Source organism: Dermacentor andersoni, chromosome 2 (assembly GCF_023375885.2).
Source record: "Dermacentor andersoni chromosome 2, qqDerAnde1_hic_scaffold, whole genome shotgun sequence".
NCBI classification, from domain to species: domain Eukaryota; kingdom Metazoa; phylum Arthropoda; class Arachnida; order Ixodida; family Ixodidae; genus Dermacentor; species Dermacentor andersoni.
In genome coordinates this window covers 134,358,883-134,378,634 of record NC_092815.1, presented here as the reverse complement: position 1 = coordinate 134,378,634, position 19,752 = coordinate 134,358,883, and the positions used below count along the sequence as shown (strand labels likewise).

Here is a 19,752-nt window from a genome sequence, read left to right as displayed (position 1 = left end):
CAGATATAAGGACGGAGCTCACGAGCTCAAATCGCAGACCCGGCGGCCGCATTCAGACGGACGCGAAAAACGCCCATGTCTCGTGCTTTGAAAGATCCCCAGGTGGTAAAAATTAATCCGGAGAATTCCCCCACTACGGCCTGCCTCATAATCAGATGATGGTTTTTTTGCACGTAATTGCCCCTGAATATAATTTATTCAGCCTTGATGTTTGCGAAACAACAACAACAACAACGAAACAACAACAACAACAACAACGAAACAACAACAACAACAACGAAACAACAACAACAACAACAACGACGACGACGACGACAACAACAACAACAACAACAACAAAAAGACAGTTCAGGCAAATATCTCCCTTTTTAAATTTCGCGCCGTAGCCGGCAGCGCTGGCACGTTGGTATGACGTCAAGGATTTGAAAGTATTTTAGCGCGTTTGGACCTTTCTGGAGAGGCGAAACTTCTAGAAATTTCCGCAATACACTCTTTCGCTCCTCAGAATACACTGTAGCCCATATTTGCCTGTGTAAAATTACCTATGCCCAACCGTAGACGCCGTCAGAATCTACGACGTCATGGCGAAGGCTCGGAAACTCTAGAGGCTGCGTCCTTACTCGTCCTTCGTTCCGGCGCTTTTTCTGGCTTATCAGGCCTCGTCTCGTGGCAAGAACTGCTTTATTATTAGTAGTAGTACGCAGGGTGTCCCGCTTAACTTGTGCCAAAATACGACTGCTCAAGGTAAGTCTCAGTAACGCATCTACGACTTGATTACGAGAAGAGGAAAATATTATTAGACACGGCAGGCCTAGAGGCCTATAATTAGTTACTAATTATGCGGGTCCGTGCTAAAGGCATGCACACGTGCTCGAAACCTTAATGGGACGCCATAAAGACAGACACCTAAAACAGCTTAGACTGATAAGTATCCTTTGAAAAAATATGTTGTGGTCAATTATAATCTGTTCATTACATGCAGTAGTAGAAGAAAATGGAGATTGAAGTTCAATTTTTCGAATCTCGCGCTGAAACCCAAACGCTGGTATGTTACTATAACGTCAAGAATTTCAAAGTACTTTTTTTCGCAATCGGCTTTGGTTTGCTTAGTAAATGTTCGAGCAAGTTTGCCGACTTCAATCTCCACCTCCTTTAAGACGCAAAGTCGTTCATATTTTAGCGATAAACTAGACCATAGCATTCGCCGTCACGGCGAGCTTCAAGGCGGCGTCTCCTTCTGCATTTTGTTCTCGCGTCTTTTCCGGCCTCACAAGCCTTTTATTCTCATGGTAAGGGTGACTTTATTTCGCTGTAGTAGAACGGTAATTCACTAATAAAGGTGAAAACATTTTTTCTGTTTAGTGCACGAACCTTTAATGTTGGTGCCAGTTGCGCACTATCCGACCTATACGTGCGCTGAAGTATTCAGCGTCCAGCGTTTCATGTTGTCCAAAAAGGAGTTCAATCAATCAAATAAACGTTTTGATATATATAATCAATCAATCAATCAATCAATCAATCAATCAATCAATCAATCAATCAATCAATCAATCAATCAATCAATCAATCAATCAATCAATCAATCAATCAATCAATCAATCAATCAATCAATCAATCGCAGTTTCGCCAGAGAGACGAACCATCGATTGCGATAGCAAGTTAGTGGACAACTATACGAAGTCAGGATAGTAGTTTTATCGGCCATGTAAACTTGTAAACATAGGCATGCTAACTAAATTAACAGGCATAGCGCCACTAGAACTTTCAGAGTAGACGTCACGCTTTTCAAGTCGATAGTCGACAAAACGACTGGGACTTGCGTGCTGACAAACATACGAATGCTTAGTGTAGAACATCGCAGAGTGAACGGCATTTTATTCTTCTAGTAAATCGAGGCAAGCAAGTTAGCAACGTAGACAAAGAAAAAAAAGTAACAAGCAGAGAAAAGAAGTATGTCAGAAGTGGGATTCGAACCCACGCCCGGAAGACCGGACTGCGACCTGAACGCAGCGCCTTGGACCGCTCGGCCATCCTGACAGGACGGAAACGCCACCAAGCGGAGCTGTGCCGAGATTTCTGCTCGAAGTCTTGTCTGCTTCTAACAAAAGAGTGTGTCGGCAAAGTTAAATTTTAGTAACGACAATAGGGAAAAAAATAAGAATACGAGGAAGGAGCATGATGTTAGGCAGCCAAACTCGCCAAACCAACCTCTTCCTCTTCCCCACCTTCGGGGTCCATCTACGCGTTAACTCTTGGGAATTAAGTCCTACGTGGTTGCCGGAGCTTCCAAGTTTTTTCTTTTTTCCTTCCTCCGTGGTTTCAAGGTATTGTTTGGTTCACGGTAGCTAGCAGTGGCGACTTCGTTCTCGTCACAATTGGTCCTCGCCACGCGCCATTCGCTCTTTATTAGATATTACCGCTTGCCTATAGCGTGGCAAGGGCCTATTTCCCACTTGTGTTCTCCTTATGAGTCTTTTTCTTTTTATAAGTAGGCTTCAAAATTCTCGCGCGACTCTTCCTCTTAGACTTTCTTCTTACTCCATGGGTGAATGTTAGTGCTAGGGTAATACAGGAAAGGGGGCAGGACAGGAAACGCGCTCCCTGCCGACTTATACGTGCCCTCTCTGTTCTTCCGTGTTACCCTATAGCGCTCACCTTTATCCAAACGTATTTCTCACGCTTTCATTTTTGTCACGCTCTTCTCTCCGTCTTTACTTCCCCTTTCCCTTCCCCTAGTGCAGGGTAGCAAACCGAAGGTTTTAAGTCTGGTTAACCTCCCTGCCTTTATCTCATTTGCATCTCTATCTCTCTGCACGCTCGTGTACCGGCATGACTCGTAATTGGATCGCGGTTCCGGCACGTACACCCCCAGAATTTATTTCATTTTTTTAATTTATCCAAATATGCTGCACCGAAATTTACTATATTGAGGCAGGATAATGATATATGTTTTCGTGGCTATTTATGACTTCACTATGGCTACTGGGTGAACGATCCGTGGACGGCAAAGTACGGCTTACTATACGAGGCGAAGAAAGCGAAACTCTTACGTTGCTGCTCGTTTTGAAACTAGTATACAGATTGGCCCTCGTAAATTTAGCCAAACTATAAAAATATGCAAATGCCACGTAGCTGAACAGAAACAAGGTAATGCTGTTTGCCGTTGCTAGGAGATACTCAGGTTATTTCTTGCATTCCGCCTGATTACATAATTAGTCTTGATTAATTAATGAACTTATTAAATAATATAATTACGTGAAAAATATCAATGAGAAAATTGTAAAGCAACATGAAAAACTCCCGATACATCTTTCTGTTGCTCAATACGTGCTACATAAAAGTGTTTTTATGAGCGTGAAAGAAGCCTGCAAATACGCGCAATGTTCCTCGAGCGGCCAGTCGCGCGGCAATTTATTTTGCATGTATTTTCGGGCGTCTTTCACGCTCGGAAAAACGCTTTCATGTACCACGTACTGAGCAACAGAAAGATGTATCGGGAGTTTTTCATGTTGCTTTACAATTTTGTCACTAACACTTTTCATCTAAAAATAACATTTGAGAAGTTTATCAACTGATTAAGACTGATATGTTATTAGGCAGAATGCAAAAAATAAATAATCTGAGCATCTCCAAGCGACTGGAAACAGTACCTTGGTTCTCTCCAGCTACGTGGCATTTGCATATTTTTAAGGTTTGGCTAAAGTTACGTGGGACTCCATGTATACGTGTATATGCATGTGAGCAACCGTAGCTACCTGAACAGGTAGCTCGCACAATTTTCAGCGTGGTATCCTGAACCTGCCATATTGACTCAAATATAGGTTGAACACAAATCGAGATCGACCCTATAACTCGCCTTGAAATTAAACGTAATAATTAGGATATCTTTTCCCATATCTTTTCAGAAGAACGAAAAACTTTCAACATGCGACACCTTTATTTACCGTAAGCTCGCCTACTAAGTATCGTCTAGTCAATGCCACAGACTGTATCCTCATCGGAACTGCCGCAGAATCGGTCCTCGTCAGATGCTTCGCAGGCGTACTCGGCAATTGAAACAACGCTGTCCTCGGGTGCCGTCGAGTGCGTTGGATAAGCAGCATTTTTAAAGCCCGGCTGGATAATATTCAATCTGACTTTACAACGTGCGAGACAAAGGAACTCCGTCAGTACTGTATACTATTACTAGTTTTGTTGACAAATATATATCTAAATTCTTCAGTCACGAATATAGGTCGATAGGCCATAATGAGTAAAATCTTCAACAAAAAAAAAGAAAGAAAAGAAGAAGAAAGAAAGAAAGGTCGACCTACATTCGAATAAATGCAGCAGTAATGCTTTGGCGTTAAGCCTACTCTTCATTTACTTTGCAGCGCGATGCTAGAGCATTCTGCTGGGCAAGAGCGAAGGCGTCTGCATTAAGGAAATAAAACTAGGAGAGAACATTCTCACGCAGCCAGTCTTGGCAAGCACATTTTCCGTGAAGCCATTCCCTTTGCTTTCTCACTCGTCGTATCGGCCTAACACACGACCGCTAAGACTCGACATATTGACCGGGAATGTTTGGTTTCCGGCAGTTTTTCAATCATGCAGGGCACTTGTTCGGCTGTCCTGCTGTAGCCTTGTACCTGCAGAGCGGGAGCACTAAAATCTACCGCGCGCTCCGACGTGGCAATCAACTGTTGGGCGGATACGTTTAGTTTCAATTGTTTTGAGCAATGCTCTCTCCTAACATTTTTCTTCCGCCACGATGTTTTCACTCGCCAGACCTTGTACCGTTTCGGTTTGACGTTGCTAGAATGCCACGACAGCGTGCTTCGAGATGATCACGTGAATGCGCCTCAGGAGGCTAGCGACAGCCTTGGTTTGGGCCATTTGTCTCGCGTCTAATTACTGCTAAATAGAAAATTATGCAAATTCCAGGCACCGTAGGAATCGATGTTGTGCGAAGCATATTGCAGGTGGCTGGTTTCCCAGCATTATTACGGGTTCAGCGAAAATTTACTAGGTGGATAAACGTGTTTGTGTATAAGGCGAGCAGTTGTGTGTATAACGACAAGACGACGGCAATGATGGAATTATATTTCTTGGTATCGCTGATTATATATATATATATATATATATATATATATATATATATATATATATATATATATATATATATATATAGGCATGTTTGTCTAAGCAACGTGGGCACGGCGTCTGGAAAAAGGTCACTAACACACGGCAGCCATAGCCCGAAAAACTGACAGAGTGAGACACACACGAACGTCAACTTCTTCCTACGTGTTAGCACCAGTGGCGTAGCCAGAAATTTCGTTCGGGGGGTGGGGGGGGGGGGGCTAACATTGTAGCTCGGCATCCTCCTTAAGAGGAAGCTTTAGCTCGGGTGTTCCTATCTAAATACATGTAGACAGGAAATTCGTTTTTCTCGGCAACCACTGCACCGAATTTGACGATGTTTGTTACATTTAAGAAAAACTTGAATTCTAGTGACTGCTGGTTTCGAAATTTTTATTTAGGATGTCAATATTTTATTAAAAATTCGGCAATATTGCAAATTTTCAAAAAACAAAACAATCAAGTTTAAAGCTCTGTGACTCAACAATGAAAAATGATATCACAATTCTGTGAATTTCGACTAATAGCTCATCTACAGTGGGCAAAATTGATATGTTACACATGAATCTAAGGAAAATAGTATTATGGAAATACGGCTTTTGCAGAACCCTTGTACACATCGTAACCAATTCACGTAAGATACAAATTGACATACCAAATTTGTCCGCTTTGACTGTTATAATAGATGCCATTGACAGAACCGCGACATCTGTTCGTGATGCAGAGCTATCAGATTGTAAACGTCGTGCTTCTATTCGTTCCCAACTTTCGAATTTTCCGAAATATTTTAAACAAAATTCAGGCCCTAAATCGAAATTCCGCTTCCAACAGACACTCTATAGAATTTAACTTTCTCTCTCAAATGCAACAAATTTCATTAAAAGCGATCTAGAGGTTATCTCAGAAAAGCGTTTCTCTGTTTTACATGTATTTGGATAGGACGCGTCGGAATTGGGCCCGTGCTAAACATTCCTCTTAAATAATTTGTCGAAGGATCAAATACATGAATAATAATTGCATTGCCATTGCCAATGGTGCTGCAAACGTATTCTAGAATGCTACGCACTGTCAAAACAAGTAGAATATGTCATTTTTCATAAAAGAATATACTCGTATGTGCCAAAAATTGTGCACAATATAACTGATATCAATGCTTCCATTTTTTTGTCTATTTAATAAGAAGAGAAATTATCACACGAACTTTAGAACTATTTCAGTTCGAAACCAACAAAGCAGTGCATGCCGCTGATATGAAAAATGCAAAGGCCATGAAATGAACAAGTTGTGGACAAATCTGTTAATGAAACTTTGTCATTAAGGAACCACGTTTACATTCATGTACGTATGCAACGGCCAGTGAAAAATCTCGATGACGTTGGCATTCATTCCACTGTATCACGCAGGTGCAGCTGTCACCGGCCGTGTTTCATAATTTCACCGAAATTATAGTCGCAACAGAGAGCACGTATAGAAAGCAGGAGTTCTGCAGAATATACGAGGGCGAGTCAAATGAAACTGAGCCAATGCGAATATATGACAAACGGGATACTTTATTTAAAAGTAGCCTCCATGAGAATGTAGACATTTGTCCCATTGACTAAGGAGTCGCGCGATTCTGATCTCATAAAATCCCTTGGGTTGCTGCTTTAAATATCTGCAACTGACTCTTTCACATCATCGTCCGACACGAATCTGGTTCCCTTGAGCTGTATTTTTTTTTGGTTGCCACAAAATGTGGAACTCGCAAGGCGACAGGTCTGAGCTGTATGGCGAATGTTGCAGCGTTTCCCACTTGAACTTTGCCAGTTTTCTAGTAAACACATCGGCGATGTGGGAACGGGCATTCTCGTGAAACAAGATGACCCCATTCGTCAATTTTCCACGTCGTTTGTTCTTGATTGCAACACGCAGCCATTCCGGCGTTTCACAGTATCAGAAACAATTGATAGTTTCTCAAAATTTACCAAATTCAATCCGTAATGGTCCCTGACGATCGAAGAAAAAAGTCAACAACACCTTTCCCGCAGAAATGACGGCCTTTGCTGTCTTTGGGCGTGGTGAATTTTAATGTTTCCACTGTGAGCTTTGCCGTCGTGTTTCAGGCTCGGGATAGTGGCACCATGGTTCGTCCCCGATCACAATTGCAGACAAGAAGTCGCCACCATCATTGTGATACCGGATCAGATGAGTCAAGGCAGCGCCGAACCTCTCCGTCTTCTGGTGGTGGTTCAAAATCTTGGGCATCCATTGCGCACACAAAAGCCGATAACAGAGATGTTCATGAATTATGGCGCGAACCGAACCGTGACTGATGTTCACATGCTCTCCCAGTTCATCGATGCTTATCCTCCGTTCTTCTCTCATCAGCTCATAAACCTTTGAAATTTTGTCAAGGGTGATTTCACGATGGAATTTAGCCCCGTTTTGAATCGTCTTTGCAATTTTCACGCCCTTCTTTGAACCGTGTGCTCCAAAGCTTCACAGTGGGCAATGAAATGCGATATTCAACGTACACGGCAGCCATACGGCGTCTAATTTCTTTTTGAGAAATACCTTCCACAGTCAAAAACTTCACGGCATCACGCTGTTCAACTTTTGGAGTTTCCGTTATGTTACGCAACCATTTCAGCCCAGTGTATGAGAGCATTACAGAACCTTTATCCTCACACCTGCGTGTCACTTTTGTAAATGAGACATCCCTCTCTTTTACGCACATGCCTCACAGATAATGAACCGAACTATTATTGCACGGGGTGGGTAGGCCCACTTTCATTTGACTCGCCCTGGTACATTAAAAATGCGAAGTTACAATGGGATACACAAATGCGAAGATAGAGCTTGATAAAGGCCAAAAAAGTGTCACTGGAAAAAAGTTCACTGCACGTATGCACGAAATCTCGCAACAAGCTATATAAATATACGTATAAGTCTCCAATAAATCTACGTATCTAAGAAAAAGTCACGGTATATAATGCGTCAAACAAGGCAAATAAACATGTCGCGCAATCACAGATTCACAGAATCCTAGATACCGCCCCCATTCCATCCACTCCCGCCGATGTATCGCGCGCAACGGAAGACGGCTAGCTTGCTCTCCGTTTTTCTCCTTTGCGCACACAAGACAGTCACCATCGTCGGCTCACCCATTCCAGCCCTCCCTGCCCGTACACTTTCACTCGCACATACAGCATGCGGCGCTCGGTAACGATGTTATCGCCCTTGGACTTTATACGAAACATGAGGGCGGCGGTGACAGCAGGAATGCGCTTGGAGTGTCCATATAATTGCTATCGCAATAATATAATAAGAGTATCCGGCAACTGAAGCGTCCCGTGGCCCCTTACTTTCCGCAAAGGAAGAAGTAACAAAATCGAACTTTCACCATGCAACAATTCGCTGCGCCGCAACAATGTATTTTTTTCCTTTTGTGGGGCGGGGGCACCGAAATTAAAAAAACCACAAGGAAAATATGTTGGCCACAATTGAATGCCCATTTTGCGCACCTAATGTGGCTCCCGAAGGAATGTCGAAAAAAAGAAAAAAACTTGAGACGCTTGGTCCACAGAGAACCATACGCATACTGATCGGTATCCTACACCGGCGAGCCAAGACTTTCCGGAGAGGTTGCCCGCAAGCGAACGCGATGCGATCCGTTGAGTCCCCACAGTGATAGCGGCGAGCGACCATTGTTTGTTTTTCTCGTCTGCTAGCCAGAAAGCGTCTAAAACTCTGCCAGGCGAAAATCCACACGGCCAGAGCAAACCGAACACGCACCGAAGTGCGCCGCGCGGTGGTCAGGGCAACACGAGAAAAACGTATGCGCTCTGGCTGGCTCTGGCAGCCCGCGGGTAGGGTAGCAAGACCAAGAAAATTGAAGACGCTCAATGTGTCCTCGCGAATAAAAGTCAAAGTAGGAAAAATAAATAAGAACGTAGTTACCTTGGCTGGCTTTAGTGCCTTAACATGGATGCTTTGGCGTATAGGTGAAAAAAAATTACTTTTTTATGTGACATGAAGGCACAAATGAATCACCACAACGCTTCGTCTCATCGGACCTCGCTGCGTGCTTTGTCAACTTGTCTAACTGTGTGTTGATTTGGCTTGTCCCGGTGTATGTTCCACTGCAAGACTTTACAAAAGTCAATGCACCTTTGGCGTCAAATGTTTATAACAGCATTAGACCCACAAAGTTCCGCAAGTGAAAATCTCAAGCACTACTTCGGAAATATCAATGCACCTTTCACATCAAAAGTTTATGAGATTTATGCCCATAAAGTTTCGGAATTGATATCCATGCGCTCCGTAGATTCTGCGGCCTCCGCGAGATGCCGCGGTGAACCCGTTTGTCATCAAAACGCCATTGAAACTTTGTGCGCGGATGGGGCTGCTTGCGTTGTGTGACTCCCGGTGCATGGGCGTTGCCACGAAATCCAGCCCGAGTTTGCAATTTTCGCGGTGAAATGTCTTTTGGAGCATGAAAAAGACATTCTAGACAAAAGCCAGAATGCTTTCCGGCGCCGGGGGTTGCTTTGGTCAGCGGTGCATTGACAGCACGAACAAATTTCGGGTGGGGGGGAGGGGGGCTGAAGCCCCATAAGCCCCCCCCCCCCCCCCCCTGGCTACGCCTCTGGCCACAACATACTCATGAAAGCCAAGCTTGCGTTGGGCGATTACGGCACCAAGTTCGATACCACTAGCGTCCGTGTGGATTTCAGTAGGTGCGGTTGAGTCAAAGTGACGCAGTATTGGAGGGGATGTGAGGAGTCGGCGAAGCGTAGTAAATGACTCATCGCACTCGGGATTCCAAGTCGAGAGGTCAGTGCCGCCGGCCGTTGCGGATTTGGAAGTATTTTCGCGTGTTTGAATTTTGTGGAGCGGCGAAACTTCTCGAAATTTCCCAAGTAGTCTTTCGCTCCTCGGAATAGCCCATTTAGCCTGTGTAAGATTACCTATGCCCGACCGCAGACGCCGTCAGAAGGTACGATGTCATGGCGAAGGCTCGGAAACCTCCAGGTTGCGTCCTTACTAGTCCGTCGTTCCAGCGCTTTTCTGGCTTATCAGGCCTCGTCTCGTGGCGGGAGCTGCTTTATTATTAGTAGCAGTACGCAGTGTGTCCCGCGTAACTTGCGTCAAAATACGACTGCTAAAGGTAGGTCTCGGTAATGCATCTACGACTTGATTACGAGAAGTGAAAACATTATTGGGCATGGCAGGCCTAGAAGCTGTTACGTTTCGCCTACAACGCGCGGTAATGCCGGCGCGGATGCAACGGACGCCGGGGCTTCGTTCAAAGCGGCGGACATTTTGGCCCGTTCGACGCCGCCGCAACGCCTCCCCGCCAAGCGTGTCCAGGCGTGTTTCAGTGCCACGTGTCTTCGTGTGTGCGTGTGTGTGTGTGTGCCCACGCTTGTCAATGCGCGGCAGCCGGGGAGCGGAGCTCCCCAAGTGAGGTGCCAGGAGGTCTGTCCGTCGGCGGGTTGGCGATGCGTCACTACACTCGGCTCACCATGTCTCTCGGCTCGACCGTGCGCGCCGTCGTGGGCTCTTGCTCCGCCGTCGCGTGGGCTCATCCCGTGACCTTCCTTCTGGCCCGCGACGCCGAGAGTATAAGAGCAGCTGCCCCCGGACGCCAGGAGAGAGGCTCCGATTTGTACTGTTGAGTTACGTGCTCTCCCGTCTCTCCACTTCGGTCGACCTGACCGGCCGCTCTTTTGCTATGTTAGAATAAACAAGTTGTTCTGTTACCAGTCTACTCTTGCTTTGCCGGGACCTTCGGATGCTTCCAGTGCCCCAGGCCGCCAGGCCAACGCTACCCTTGGGGCTTGCGACCCATTGGCAATAACGGGCGTCAGCACCGAGACCCCAACAACTGGTTGCCAGCGGTGAGATCGCGACAACGGAGGCCAGCAGCGAAGAGATGCGGTTGACTGTATGCTGAGCAGCACAACGACCATCCGGGAGCAGTGCAACGAGCCCTGTGTGATGACTGGTTGCCTGCAGCGGAACGACTGCGCTGAATTCTTGGCTGCGAGGTTTGGTGAGTGCGGGACTTTCTTCTTCTGAGTTTTGCCAGGCTTTTGTTAGTGTCAGAAACAGAGCTGGTAATTGTGGTTGTCGTTGCTGCCGGGTTAGTTTGCGGCAAGACAATAGTAGGCAGTAGAGAAAGCAGCATTCAGAGCAGCCATGGATTTGAAGTCGTTGCGCAAACCGAAATTGCTGGAGCTTGCAAGAGAGTTGGGTCTGGATGTCTCAGACAAACTCAGAAAACCAGAACTGCTAAGGGCTATTCTTGAGTTAGAAGCTGAGGATGACGAGCTGTCGGAATGCCTTGAGACCATTGAGGAGAGGGAGACGGCAAAAAGACAGGAGCGCGAACTTAAAGAACAAAAAGAGAAAGAAAAAGAAGAGCGCGACCGTCAACACGCGTTGGAAATGAAGCGTCTCGAGTTAGAGATGGAACGCGCTCGTAATGGAAGTCAGGCACACGGTGCAGGAGAACGAGTATTGTTCAAAATGACTGACCTGATGCGGCCGTTTAAGCTTGGAGAGGACATTGGTTTGTTCCTGGTTAACTTTGAGCGAACGTGCGAGAAGCAGGGGTTCTCTCGGGAAACGTGGCCACAGCGCTTGCTCACTTTGTTACCCGGCGAGGCGGCCGACGTAGTCGCTCGCTTGAATAGAGAGGAGGCAGAGGATTTCGACAAAGTGAAATCGAGTCTGCTAAAAAAGTACCGGCTGTCAGCGGAGGCGTTCCGTCGGAAGTTTCGGGAAAACGAGGAAGGCAGAAGTGAGTCATATACAGAGTTTGCCTACAGGCTTATGTCAAACATGCAGGAGTGGCTCAAAGAAGAGAAAGCGTTTGGTGACCACGAGAAAGTTCTGCAGTGTTTCGGGCTAGAACAGTTTTATAGTCGGTTACCTGAGAACGTGCGGTACTGGGTCTTGGATAGGCCAGACGTTAGTACGGTGGCTAGAGCCGCTGAGCTAGCCGAGGAGTTTGTGACGCGTCGGGCTCGTGGAGCTAAGGACGGTCAAAAGGGTGAATTTGGCTCCAAGTTTGAGAGGCCGAAGTTCACGCCCATGAGAGCAAAGGGGGACACACGTAGTTCGGATGCGAGTGAAAGCAGTCCGACCGAACGTACGGAGACGGCGGCAACCGAAGCCGAACGCAGAAAGCGGTTCGAGATGAGGCAAGCGCGCGTTTGTTATACGTGCCAGAAGCCGGGTCACTTTTCGGCGCAGTGTCCAGAAACAAAAACAAAAGTCGTGTTTTTGTCTTTATGCAGCACTGACGAGAACATGAAGCTTCTCGAGCCTTACATGCGAGACCTCCTCGTGAACGGGAAAGAGTGCCGAGTGCTTCGCGATTCCGCAGCTACAATGGATGTAGTTCACCCCTCTTACGTAGAACCCGATATGTTCACGGGCGAGTGCGCATGGATCAAGCAAGCAGTGGAAGCTCATAGCGTGTGTCTGCCGGTAGCAAAAGTGCTTATTGAAGGACCTTTCGGAGCACTTGAGACGGAGGCCGCAGTGTCATCTATGCTGCCCCCCCAGTACCCGTACCTATTTTCGAACAGGTCCGATCACCTCCTGCGCGAGAAGGGGCTTTTGTTTGGTGAGGCTAGCGTTCAGGCCTTAACCAGATCGAAGGTTCGGGAGCTCGCTGCAAAGGCGGTAGTTGCGGGACCGACGTTGTTGAACGATGAGAAAGGGTCAGAGGCGCAGCAAGCTGGTATTCCGAGCACGCCCGAACTGAATAAAATTGAGCCTGTAGCGTTAAAGGCACCAGATACTGGAGAGGAAAATCCCGACACGGGAAGGTTAGAAGAGCTGTCTCCAGATTTGCTCATCGCGCCTACGTCAGACGGACTTAACAGGTTGCTAAAAGTCAGCCGGTCGGCTTTGATAGCCGAGCAAAAGAAGGATGGCAGCCTAGAAAACATACGCTGCATTATCAAGGAAGGTATCGCCAAGAAAAATGCTCGCTTTGTGGAAAGAGGTGGGGTCCTGTACCGGAAGTATCTAGACCGCAGGGGAGTGGAGTTCGATCAGCTGATCGTGCCTCAATGCTATCGTCAGGATCTGTTGCGCTTGTCGCATGGGGGTTCGTGGTCCGGACACCTAGGAGTTAAGAAAACTAAGGACCGTCTCTTGCAAGAGTACTATTGGCCAGGGTGTTTTCGGGACGCAGACCACTTTGTGAAGACATGCGACACCTGTCAGCGGGTGGGCAAGCCAGGGGACAAATCGAGGGCGCCGTTGAAGTTGGTACCTATCATTACGGAGCCTTTTAGACGGCTCGTTATTGATACAGTGGGACCTCTGCCGGTAACAGCCACGGGGTACCGACACATTTTGACTGTGATCTGCCCAGCGACAAAGTTCCCTGAAGCAGTGCCGCTTAAAGAACTCAGCTCAGTTGAGATAGTCAATGCACTACTGTCCATATTTGCGCGAGTTGGTTTTCCTGCAGAAATCCAGTCAGATCAGGGTACAGTGTTTACTAGCGCTTTGACGACAGCCTTTCTCGAAAGGTGCGGGGTAAGGCTGTTACACAGCTCAGTGCACCACCCCCAGTCGAATTCCGTTGAGAAGCTCCACTCCGTCATGAAGCGCGTGTTGAGAGCATTGTGTTTTGAACATCAAACTGACTGGGAGCTGTGTCTGCCTGGAGTGATGTTTGCATTAAGGACCGCGCCGCATGCGGCTACGGGGTTTTCGCCAGCTGAACTGGTGTACGGTCGCTCGCTGCGATCTCCGCTTCGCATGCTTCGAGAATCCTGGGAAGGCAGGGGCGACGACCCAGTCGTGGTAGAGTACGTGCTTAAGCTCCTCGAACGCTTAAGAAGGGCACAGGAGTTGTCAGGTGAAGCAATGGCAAAGGCCCAGCGGAGGGCCAAGGTTTATTATGATCGGACAGCCAGGGCCCGTTGTTTTGAGGTGGGCGATGAGGTCATGATATTGCGCACATCGCTAAAGAACAAACTCGACGTGCAGTGGGAGGGCCCAGCACGGATTGTTCAAAAACTGTCGGACGTTAACTACGTGGTGAGTCTGCCAGGAAAACGGAAAGCACAGCAAGTTTACCACTGTAATCTGCTCAAACCCTATAAGCAACGGGAAGCAGTGGTGTGCATGATGGTAAACGTTCCCGAAGAGCTTCCGGTCGAGCTTCCGGGACTAGGCTCAGTGACGAACAGGAAAGACACCGATCAAGTCATTAGTGACTTAATAAGTAAAGCATCGCTGTCGCCTGAGCAGAAAACCGAACTACACCAGCTCTTACAAGAGTTTCAAGGTCTGTTCTCTGAGAGGCCTGGTAGGACTTCTGTCCTTACTCATGACATAGAACTTACCTCCCCAGAGCCAGTACGATCCAAGGCGTACCGGGTGTCACCCCGCCAGAGCGATATTATGGAGGCTGAGGTAACGAAAATGCTACAGCTCGGTGTTATTGAAGCGGGTGAGAGTGATTATACCTCCCCTTTGATTTTAGTTGAGGTACCGGGCAAGGAACCTCGTCCTTGCGTCGACTACCGCAGGCTTAATTCCATCACTAAGGATCAAATTTATCCGATCCCTAACATCGAGGAGCGCCTTGAGAGAGTGAGTAGCGCTCAGTTTATTTCCACCGTAGATCTTGTCAGGGGTTATTGGCAGGTTCCACTTACAGAAGAGGCTAGTAGGTATGCGGCGTTCATTTCACCAATGGGGACATTCCGTCCTAAAGTTTTGAGTTTTGGTTTGAAGAACGCGCCATACTGCTTTTCAAGCCTCATGGATAAAGTGTTGCGGGGACAACAAGAATTCGCTTTACCGTATCTAGACGACGTAGCGATATTCTCCGCATCCTGGCCTGAGCATATGGCGCACTTGCGGGCAGTGCTAACCCGCCTGCGCGATGCGGGCTTGACAGTCAAGGCTCCCAAGTGCCAGTTAGCACAGGCCGAGGTTGTCTACTTCGGACACGTGATTGGTCGGGGTCGTCGCCGCCCCTCTGAAATAAAGGTGGCCGCTGTGCGAGACTTCCCGCAACCGCGCACGAAGACCGATATTCGGTCGTTCTTAGGTGTCGCCGGCTACTATCAGAGGTACATCCCCAGGTACTCTGATATCGCGTCTCCCCTAACGGATGCTCTAAGAAAGACAGAGCCGCAAACAGTCGTCTGGGATGAGACAAAGGAAAGAGCTTTTAGCGCCCTAAAGAGCGCCCTAACAAGGCAGCCTGTGCTACGATTGCCCGACTACACAAAAGGGTTCGTTGTTCAGTGTGATGCTAGTGAGCGAGGCATGGGCGTTGTACTGTGCCAACGGGAAAATGGAGAAGTAGAACACCCCGTCCTGTATGCTAGTCGTAAGCTGACGAGTCGTGAGCAGGCGTATAGTGCCACCGAGAAAGAGTGTGCGTGTATCGTGTGGGCCGTTCAGAAATTGTCATGTTACCTAGCTGGCTCGAGGTTTATCATTGAAACGGATCACTGCCCTCTCCAATGGCTGCAGACCATCTCTCCCAAAAATGGCCGCCTCCTGCGCTGGAGCCTCGCTTTGCAACAATATTCCTTTGAGGTGCGTTACAAAAAGGGGAGTCTCAACGGTAACGCCGATGGCTTAAGTCGAAGCCCCTAACGTGGGAATCAGCCTCAAAATTGCTTGTTACTGATGTTTTTCTTCCTGAGGCAGGATTTTTAACCTATTGCTTTTGTGTAGTGTTTCAAAGTGATGATGTGCTTTCTAGTGCAATTTTCCGATTTGTGGACGCGTTCTGAGTGCTGCTAAACTACTGTAAGGAACTAGGCAGCAGTATAAAAGGGGAAAGAGCCTGGCAGGGCTTAGTGAGGGTTGTGCCGTGCTTGCTGACTGAGCGGTTGACTTTCGGCGTAGTTCTAACGCTTGCCGGAAACGAGAACAAAAATGTCAACTCTCCCGAAGTCACTTTGCAGTGTCCTGTGTGAACCTGAACGTGAGAACGAGGCCTTCTCTGTGCGCTGCGCTCAAGAAACGCCAAAGGACGCCCGACTTCGGTTATGAGCATCATCGAGCGACATCCCTCCGGACAGCGGATGCAGTCCCCTGACCATCGGGATCTCCTTCCCCCGGCGGGGCGGTCTGTTACGTTTCGCCTACAACGCGCGGTAATGCCGGCGCGGATGCAACGGACGCCGGGGCTTCGTTCAAAGCGGCGGACATTTTGGCCCGTTCGACGCCGCCGCAACGCCTCCCCGCCAAGCGTGTCCAGGCGTGTTTCAGTGCCACGTGTCTTCGTGTGTGCGTGTGTGTGTGTGTGCCCACGCTTGTCAATGCGCGGCAGCCGGGGAGCGGAGCTCCCCAAGTGAGGTGCCAGGAGGTCTGTCCGTCGGCGGGTTGGCGATGCGTCACTACACTCGGCTCACCATGTCTCTCGGCTCGACCGTGCGCGCCGTCGTGGGCTCTTGCTCCGCCGTCGCGTGGGCTCATCCCGTGACCTTCCTTCTGGCCCGCGACGCCGAGAGTATAAGAGCAGCTGCCCCCGGACGCCAGGAGAGAGGCTCCGATTTGTACTGTTGAGTTACGTGCTCTCCCGTCTCTCCACTTCGGTCGACCTGACCGGCCGCTCTTTTGCTATGTTAGAATAAACAAGTTGTTCTGTTACCAGTCTACTCTTGCTTTGCCGGGACCTTCGGATGCTTCCAGTGCCCCAGGCCGCCAGGCCAACGCTACCCTTGGGGCTTGCGACCCATTGGCAATAACGGGCGTCAGCACCGAGACCCCAACAAAGCCTAGAATTAGTTACTAATTATGCGGGTCCGTGCTAAAGGCACGCACACGAGCTCGAAATCTTAATGGGACACCATAAAGACAAACACCTCAAACAGCTTAGACTGATAAGTATTATTTGAAAAATATGTTGTGGTCAATTATAGTATGTTCATTACATGCAGTAGAAGAAGAAAATGGAGGTCGAAGTTCAATTTTTCGAATTTCGCGCTGGACCCAAACGCTAGTATGTTACTATAACGTCAAGAATTTCGAAGTATTTTATTTTCGCATTTGGGTCTGGTTTGCTTAGTAAATGTTCGAGGAAGCTTGCCGACTTAAATCTTCATCTCCTTTAAAACGCAAAGTCCTTCATTTTCAAGCGATAAACTAGGCTATAGCGGACGCCGTCAAAGTCTAGGACGTGACGGCGAGCTTCAAGGCGGCGTCTCCCTCTGTCTTTTGTTCTTGCGTCTTTTCTGCCCTCCCAAGCCTCTTATTCTCATGGTAAGGGTGACTTTCTTTCACTGTAGTGGAACGGTAATTCACTAATAAAGGTGAAAAAGTTTTTCTGTTTAGTGCACGTCCCTGTAATGTTGGTACCAGTTGCGCACTATCCGACCTAAATGTGCGCTGAAGTATTCAGCGTCCACGTTTCATGTTGCCCAAAAAGGACTTCAATCAATCAATCAATCAATCAATCAATCAATCAATCAATCAATCAATCAATCAATCAATCAATCAATCAATCAATCAATCAATCAATCAATCAATCAAACGCCGCAGTGTCGCCAGAAAGGCGAAGCATCGATTGCAATAGCAAATTAGTGGACAGCTATACGAAGTAAGGATAGTAGTTCTATCGGCCGTATAAACTTGTAAACATAGGCATGCTAAATAAATTAACAAGCATGGGGCCTTATAACGTAAAACTATTTCAATATGTTTTTATTCCAATCTCCTGACGTCAAATTTGCGTAACCGCCGACGCAAGCATCGTGCATCGTGCGGTCACCCGCAGTGCTGTCTGAACAGGCCAATCAAACGGTCTCCTCGTTCATAGGAGGTCACTTTTGTTTGCTTGAAAAATGAATAACATTGCCTACACTGAGCAGCTTGTCTTATCTAATTGGGTGACATGAGCCGAGGAGCACGCTCAAATGGAGAGTGATTCGACGGGGCCGAGCAACTGCACTGCAAATCGATAACCGGATTAAGAAGGTGGTGCTGGCATCTGCGATTGGTCCGCTTTCCCTTACTTAGCTTGCGGTGGCTGGTCGAAAATCGCGAGGGCATGCAACGGAAGTTTAAGAATGACGCTGAAACGGATCCTCAGCAAAGAAGGGTTGGCAGAACGAGGTCGTAAACGTGCCGAAAGTGCTCGAAAACGTTACACGTGCAGCCACGCAAAAATTTTTATTATACGTAAATAAACCCATGCTCTCCGGCAGGTGCGAGTCGCCAGTGCCTGAGCGATCGGCGGCAGCCATGTTTTATTCCTTTCGGAACGGGGCAGCCTGCGGCTATTCAGAAGGAAATTCAGTTTTGTTCGGCATATTAATGCATCTTTAACGCATAGACGTCACTTTGACGCGTGAGTTTTTGCGGTTTTGTGACATCGCGTGACAGGCAGGGGAAATAGGTGCAGCCCGAAAACTTTTGACCAATAGCCGAGGGCTAATGGCGAAAAGAAGTCGAATCAGAAATAACTATTTTTTTTTGTTCGGTCAAATCGTGCATAATCAGTGTGTACACACATCATACCAGATGGGGAGCTATCACGGTTTTCGTGACGTCGCGTGACAGACAGGTGAAGTGGGGTGGTCCAAAAAGTTTGTGACCAATCTCTGAGGGCTGATTGTAGAATTGAAATAGAAAACTTTGATATAGTTTTACGTTATAGCGGCCATGGTGTCGCGCGCGCAGAGGCAAGAATGAACACATGTCACTCGATGACCGCGCCTCGAGCGACGGAAGGCGGCGCGCTTGCTCCCCGCTTCCCTTCTCTGCGTGAGCGAGATTGAGCCAAGATCGTCGGCTCACCCTAGCACGCTTTCACTCGCACATGCAGCGCACGGCCCGCATCGGCGACAATGGCGACGGCAGAAATTCGGTCGGAGTGTCCATATAATTGCTATCGCAATAGAAGAAAGCGCGTTTCTACGTTCCACATAACATGTTTATCTCAAAATTCTAGTGTTTTTATAATTGCTAAATTATATTTTTAATCCACGCTCCGCTATGCAGATTTAGGTTTTGTTATAATTCTGATAAACATGCTTGAAACCGCCTGTCTCTTGGCTAATGCCCCGTAGTGGGTATGAGCCAGTATTTCGAGATAAGACAAGACATGATCGAAGTCACAAAAACAACCATAACAACAACTACAGCAGAAGAAGTTCCGTGGTCGTGAGCACAAAAATGTTCTTGGTTAAAATTTCTTACATTTCATTTCACTCAACAAAGAATTGCCATCCACTGAACTAATAAATTATCACGAATGCAGACAGTTGGTCTCGTTGAAAAGTAAACTGTTTTCAGCATAATTTTTAAAAGGAACATAAACATGAAACGAACAGAACGTCAACATCTCGAAGACTGACTAGAACCTTGAGAGTAGACGTCACACTTTTCAAGTCGATAGTCGACAAAACGACTGGGACTTGCGTGCTGACAAACATACGAATGCTTAGTGTAAAACATCGCAGAGTGAACGGCATTTTATTCTTCTAGGAAATCGAGGCAAGCAAGTTGGTAACGTACAAAAAAAAAGAAAAAGAAAAATAAGATAGGACAAAAAAAAAAAAGTTATGTCAGAAGTGGGATTCGAACCCACGCCCGGAAGACCGGACTGCGACCTGAACGCAGCGCCTTGGACCGCTCGGCCATCCTGAC

General features: G+C 47.4%; 2 non-coding genes across 2 annotated transcripts; both read right to left on the bottom strand.

Moving 5' to 3' along the window:
* Positions 1-1,953: 1,953 nt before the first annotated feature.
* TRNAL-CAG (transfer RNA leucine (anticodon CAG)) lies at positions 1,954-2,037 on the bottom strand. The gene has a single exon. It is a non-coding gene; the product is annotated as a tRNA-Leu (tRNA).
* Positions 2,038-19,668: 17,631 nt separating this feature from the next.
* Positions 19,669-19,752, bottom strand: TRNAL-CAG (transfer RNA leucine (anticodon CAG)). Its single transcript has one exon. It is a non-coding gene; the product is annotated as a tRNA-Leu (tRNA).